We start from the raw sequence: 6,383 nt of genomic DNA, 5'->3' as shown, positions 1-6,383 counted from the left end.
ATGTGAAAACCCTAGTGATCAGGCATTCACTGTCTTTTTTTTTTTTTTTTTTTTTGAGGAAGATTAGCCCTGAGCTAACTACTGCCAGTCTTCCTTTTTTTGCTGAGGAAGACTGGCCCTGAGCTAACATCCATACCCATCTTCCTCTACTTTATATGTGGTACACCTACCACAGCATGTCGAGCCAAGTGATGCCACGTCCGCACCCGGGATCTGAACTGGCGAACCCCGGGCTGCCAAATTGGAACGTGCGAACTTAACCGCTGCACCACTGGGTCAGCCCCTCACTCTCTTTTTAATCATAAAAGCCTGGTTTGTTTCAAAATTTCGATAAAAATTCATCACTTAACCTAAGTTTGGCCCTTTTAAGTCCACAGGCTTAAAAATAAAAGCTAAGAAACAGGAACCAAAAATGTTAAAAAAATAAAATCCAAGAAAAACCAAATAAATATCAGAGACACCTTTCTGCTAAGAAAACCCTTGACCTTGTAAGTATATTTCAATCTTGTTGAAAAAGTGTTTGGTTTTCTTATGCTTTTGCATCAAATGTGTATCGTCACAGCCATCATGCAACCCACCCCATTTTAAACAATGACTCATGCTCTTACTTGGCCTTTTCACGGGCTGTACCAAGTTTCTCTCGCCACGACATTTCTGCCTTTGCAATTCTGATTTACTTAGAGTTTAACAAATTCAGGCAGTTCAAGGCTTCAAGGCAACCTGGGGGCCACATTCCGATAGAATCCAGAGCACTGTTGATACCCTCAGCCCGAGAACCACTCAGCACATGAGTGCCATGCATTAAAATCCTCTGGAGCACTTTTTTGGTAAAACTTTGGGTGCCTGGATATCACCCCAAACCGTCTGAAACTGAATTTCTGAGGACTGAGTACAGGGTTCAGCATGTCTCAGGAGCTCTGCAGATGACTGTGATGGATAGTGAGGTTAAGAACCTCTGCCCTAGCCAAAACAGGAAGTCAGAGCACAGCATCAAGCACAGCCCTCCAACGGCAGGCCACACTCAAGACAAAGGGCTGCCTGTATCCTTCAATCCTTTGAGCCACACTAAGGATTCTAGTATGTGACTCCAATTCACCACTGAAGGGAACGATGTCCTTCTTCAACTCATCTAGAAATCAAACCTGGTGGTAAACTGCCTGAATTGAACTCTGGCTCTGATCCATGATTTGGGGTAAACAAAAAAACAAAAGCAAAACATGGGCCAGCCCAATGGAGCAGCAGTTGGGTTCACACATTCAGCTTCAGCGGCCCAGCGTTCACCGGTTCAGATCCCAGGTGGACCTCTGCACCATTTACCAAGCCATGCTGTGGCAGGCGTCCCACATATAAAAGTAGAGGAAGATGGGCACAGATGTTAGCTCAGGGCCAGTCTTCCTCAGCAAAAAATGGAGGATTGGTGGCAGATGTTAGCTCAGGGCTAATCTTCCTTAAAAAAAGAAAAGAAAGAAAGAAAAAAAACCACTCTAAGCCTCAGTTTTCTCATCTGCCAAATGGAAATAATATTACTTTTCTCACAGTGTTATTAAACATGATAGTGAATGTGAGTACCAACACAACAGCTGGAGTCAATCAAATTTTAGCAGTACTATTATAAGAAAAAGAGGCAGCTCTTAGGACCCAAGACAGAGGTTTAGCCAGAAGGACATAAGGCAAAAGGCCAGTTACAAGTCAGAGCAGGCCCTGCAGTAGAACTGAGCAGCCAGGCCACCATGATGGAAGCAGACTAGGTTCTAGTCTCTTATTAAAAACAGGGTTAGTTCGAGAGTCTCGGGCAGATGGAGCAGTTGTGGCCTTAGCTGCAAAGGTTAGAGGCCTGGAGGCCGAGGGAACCAAGCAGACCATTACAGTGATTGGCCTGGCACAGGTTCAAAGCCAAGATCACTCCCTGGGACTCCTAGAGGCCACTTTCCTTTCAATCCACAGGTCTTTCCCAGTGTGGCCCTTACCTTCAGAAATTCCCCTTTTTTGTTAGTTTGTTTAATAACTCCTAGTATTTTGTGCCTCCTGTTCTAGATTCCCATTCTTGCCCTGGCCAGTGGCCTCCCTCCTGTCCCCCAGCTCTCCATTTTAATTTCTCTAGCACTTCCCTCATTTTGCTCAGTCTCCCCTCCTGCCTTCATTCTAGGCCCTTCAGACAGGCCCACGGAGTCCCCAGAGTCCGAAAGAAGGCTTTCTTCCCTACCCTTTCTCCCCTACCCCACCCAGTCCCACACCCTGCCTACCCCCAACCAGCCAGGGTCCTATTAGCCTCCAACGCCACCCTATAAAGCTTTCATTTAGGAATTCTCATACATATTTTCATGTTAATAACACCCACCATCTTCCCTGGAAAGTTCCCATTAGCTTTTCCTTAAGCACTCAAAATACAGTAAGACTTCACATTAACATCTTAACACAGAAATCTCTGTGTTGCTGGCTCTTCAGTTCACTGTCACTAGGGGGAAGGGAAGCATTTGACTGTACTCTGAAAACAAACCCAATCAGGAAGTGGATAAATGGGGACATTTTTCTAAATGTGTTTGTTTCTGATCTCCCCCACCCCCACCCCCATGAAGCCGATACACCCATCGCATTGGACCAGCACCCTGGTGACAATCTGCTGCCGTTTCTCATTGCAGCAGAGAGATGTTCAGAGTCTGTTCCCAGCACAAACCAATAGATCTCTTCTCTGCCGGGGCCAAAGCTTGAACTTTTAACCCTGTCCAACCATTTCACAAATTCAGTTATAGGTCAGTTATAGATCTGTGATAAGGCAGACAAAGCAAGAGAGCTCACATGGAGCCATCCAAGGGCATCAGTGTGGCTAAAGGTCAACAGGCCCAAGTGGTAGGATGCCCAGAGGCAATTATCCATCTGGCAGAAAGTACTCCTATCTGTGCCTGCAGGGTTCTATCTTCTGCTTATTTTCTACACTCATGCAAAGGAACTGAGGGAAAAAATTGAATAATGATATTGTGGTCAGCTGTACTCTTGGGTTAGCCACTATTGGAAGAACATTCCCATTTTATAAAGATACCAACTCATAGACTATTTTCAGAGCTGGAAGGGACCTCAGGAGTAATCTTTCCATCTGCTGCATTTTAGAGATGAAGAAACTGAGATCTTGAGAAGTAAATGAACCTACCAAAGGTCACCAGAGTGGAACAGGAACCAGTTTGTCTCTTCCTGTACTCTGTCCACTGTACACTATTCCATGAACATCTTCATCCTGGCTATTTACAAAATGCACTTTTTAAATGTAAATATATGACAGAAACTGAAAGGGAATATATGAATGGATTTTTTTCCTTGAAAAGTATTTGTAATGCCACAGTGTTTTTACAAGTAAAGAATGAGAAAGCACTAAGGATCAAAGAAGTTACTTGGTTGCAGGGAAGAAAAGAGAAGAAAGTCAGATGGGGTGGAAAAAACCAAGATGGGAGGTTTAAACAGTATTGAGATTGAATACAGGATCAAGGAGGGAAGAATGGGGCTGAAAAATGACATTCATGGAAGAAGGATATGAGAGGCCAGGAGAGAAGAAACAACTCTAAGAATCCTGAGGAAGGACTTTGAATGGTAAAGTATGAGAATCCTTTATGTTAGAGATTTAAAATATAACAAAAATTTGTTAAAGTTTGATCATATTTTCGGCATAATTTAGCTCCAAAAATTTTGATAGTTCCTCTATTAAGAATATATCACTAGATACCCACGAGTTGGGGAAATGTCAAAGAATTGATTAAAAGTTCAGATTTCCTTGCTAGTTTATTCCATTTCAAGGAAATGGGTTGGACATATGATAATAACTTCTTTAGGAGGTGCAATTTGCTTTCTCTTAGGATTACAACACAGCTGGAAATTAATTTAATTTTCATGCACTCTTATGTAGGTTCTTCTTTTGTTCTTCAGATCACTTCCTAATCCTCCTTCCCCCCAAAATCATAATATCAAAATAACTGAGCTGATGTCATTTTTTAAAGTTCTAACATGACAAGAGAATTCCAACAGCTACCAGAAGTTGACTTTAATAGATTTTGATAGATTTTGTTGATTTCAATAGATTAGTTATGATTTCAAATATAGTGAGAAGGTGGAGAAGGAATTGGAGAAGATAAGAACATCAAGAAAAAAGGAGTTTTTTCAGCAAGACAAATTTTTTTTTTTGAAAAATATTTCCAGCAATGCACTTTTAAAATCCTCTGGCGATATAATGTACCCTTTGCAGACCTCAGCATATACCAAATTTTTAATTTAATTGTAGGATTTGAATTCAGTGGGGACATACAGACCATTTCAGCAATTTAAGAAGGAAGACAATTTTTGTTAATTTTTTTTAAATTCAAGATTGAATTCACGCTTTGTTCATTTCCCTGTTAAATTATAAACAACACGTTTTGAGGTGTTATTTTTAGATGTTTTTAATTTGCCTAATCTAATACACAACATAAAAAATTTCCACAGGGTGTGACAATGCTTAAAAACAAAACCTTTTTCCTGTTCTGTGTAAGGTGGGTGGATCAAAGAATGTCTAGGCAGATAAGAGAGCTTCAGATATTGGGCAGTCCTAGTTTCTGAGAAGAATAAAAAGGAGGGTTCTTACAATCATGGCTGTAAATAGTTTCTTGCCCAAAAAAGCAAGAGAATTCTCCAAACCGCTGTTTGGTAAATGCTCAATTCAGTTTGCCACGTTTCACATCTTCTCAGTCTTCAAAGGCTACAAATTTGAAACTTGGGTAGGAAGGTTTTGAAACTCAAGTTCCATTTATTCTTGGCCAAGCCCAGCAGTCTGGTTCCTGGGATGGGGACAAGGCAGGGTCAGCCTGTTGAAATAGTTTCTCATGATTTCCCCATCACTCAGGCTCCCCAGAGAAGGAGTTAAAAATGTTTGTTTTTGAAGTATGCATCTAAAATACAACTACAAAAGGTATTTTGTATTTCAGCAGCCAAGGTCCCAGTTGTTCTGATTCTGTATACTGAGTCCCACCTTTCTTCTTGGGTAAATTCTGTTTGGTTGGTTGGTTGGTTTGGTTTTTATTCTGGGCACAGTGATGCTTTGAACGAAATTGGGGACCTGTTAGCAAGGAGGAAAGGAAGAAGAGATTTTGAGTAGGTGTAGTAGGTATCTATTGCTGTATAAAAAATTACCCCTAAAACATCCAGCTTAAAGTAGTAAACATGAATTATCTCACACAGTTTCTGAGGGAGAGGAATCCAGGAGCAGCTTCCCTGGGGGTTCTGGCTCAGAGGCTCTCAGGAAGTTACAGTCAAGTTGTTAGCCAGGGCTGCCATCACCTAAAGGCCCAGGATGCATGTCAAGCACACTCACATGGATGTTGACAGGGCTTGGTTCCTTGCTGGCTGTTGGCTAGAAACTTCATTTCCTTACCATCTAGAGCTCTCCGTAACGCTGCTCGCAACAGGACTTGATTCTCCCAGAATAAGTGATCTGTGAGAGAAAGAGAGGGAGAGAGAGACAGGCACAACATGCCCAAGTTGGAAGTCACAGTCTTTTATGACCTCATCTCAGAAGTGACATTCCATCACTTCTGCTGTATTGTATTGGTCACCCAGACCACCCTGGTACACTGTAGCAGGGAATTACACAAGGGTATGAAGACCAGGAGATGGAGATTGTTAGGGGCCTTCCTGGAAGCTGGCTACCACAGAAGGCAACCAGCAATATCTGCCAGACATTGACACCCCCTTATTTCATAGACCATTATTGAGATTTCACACAGCCATGATACCGGGGACACTTAACAAATATTTGTTGAATGAGTGAGTTGAAAAATGAACATTTCAAGCTATTATGCCATGCTGCTATCGTTTAGCCAATGTTTGGCACCACAACACTTTTATTAGGACTTCAGCATTTCTTTCTGCAATTATTTGAGTATTTATTGGAGTAATTTTCAAATGATGCTCCAAGGGGCCCCAAGTAGGGGCCCCAAAAGCTATCTCCTCAATCCTTCTTGGTTCAAGCAGAGCAACTCCCCTGACATCTATTTTTACATGTTGAGCTTCCTTTGAAAAACAATTCTTTTGCTTAGGGAAAAAAAAGATGTGAAACTCTCCCTTTCTTATTGCATTTTGTCTATTTATTTCAAACAAAAATATTAGAAAATGGAAAAATGGAAGTGTGGATAGTACCAAAAAGAATTGGTCTCTAGATTTATAGAACTCAAAAAGAAATAGAAGTCCTCAGGGAAGCCAGAAGCAGTAAACTCTTAATGTCAGTTCAGACACTAGGTTTAAGCTGATTGACTTTGGATTCAGTTGTATAAAACGCACACACACACACACACACACACACAAATATTTGCAAAAATATAGAAGTACGCAATTAAAGATTGTGCTTTAAATGTAAGATAAAATTAGAA

At 41.3% G+C, this 6,383-nt stretch overlaps 1 long non-coding RNA gene across 1 annotated transcript; it reads right to left on the bottom strand.

Moving 5' to 3' along the window:
- Positions 1-4,405: 4,405 nt before the first annotated feature.
- LOC138919944 (uncharacterized) lies at positions 4,406-6,147 on the bottom strand. The gene is made up of 2 exons (XR_011430538.1): positions 5,195-6,147; positions 4,406-5,074 (listed from the first exon to the last, which is right to left on the bottom strand). It is a non-coding gene; the product is annotated as an uncharacterized lncRNA (long non-coding RNA).
- Positions 6,148-6,383: the final 236 nt, after the last annotated feature.

Source organism: Equus caballus, chromosome 21 (assembly GCF_041296265.1).
Source record: "Equus caballus isolate H_3958 breed thoroughbred chromosome 21, TB-T2T, whole genome shotgun sequence".
Classification (NCBI taxonomy): domain Eukaryota; kingdom Metazoa; phylum Chordata; class Mammalia; order Perissodactyla; family Equidae; genus Equus; species Equus caballus.
The sequence above is the reverse complement of the archived record's forward strand: the minus strand, read 5'-3'. Positions and strand labels throughout refer to the sequence as shown.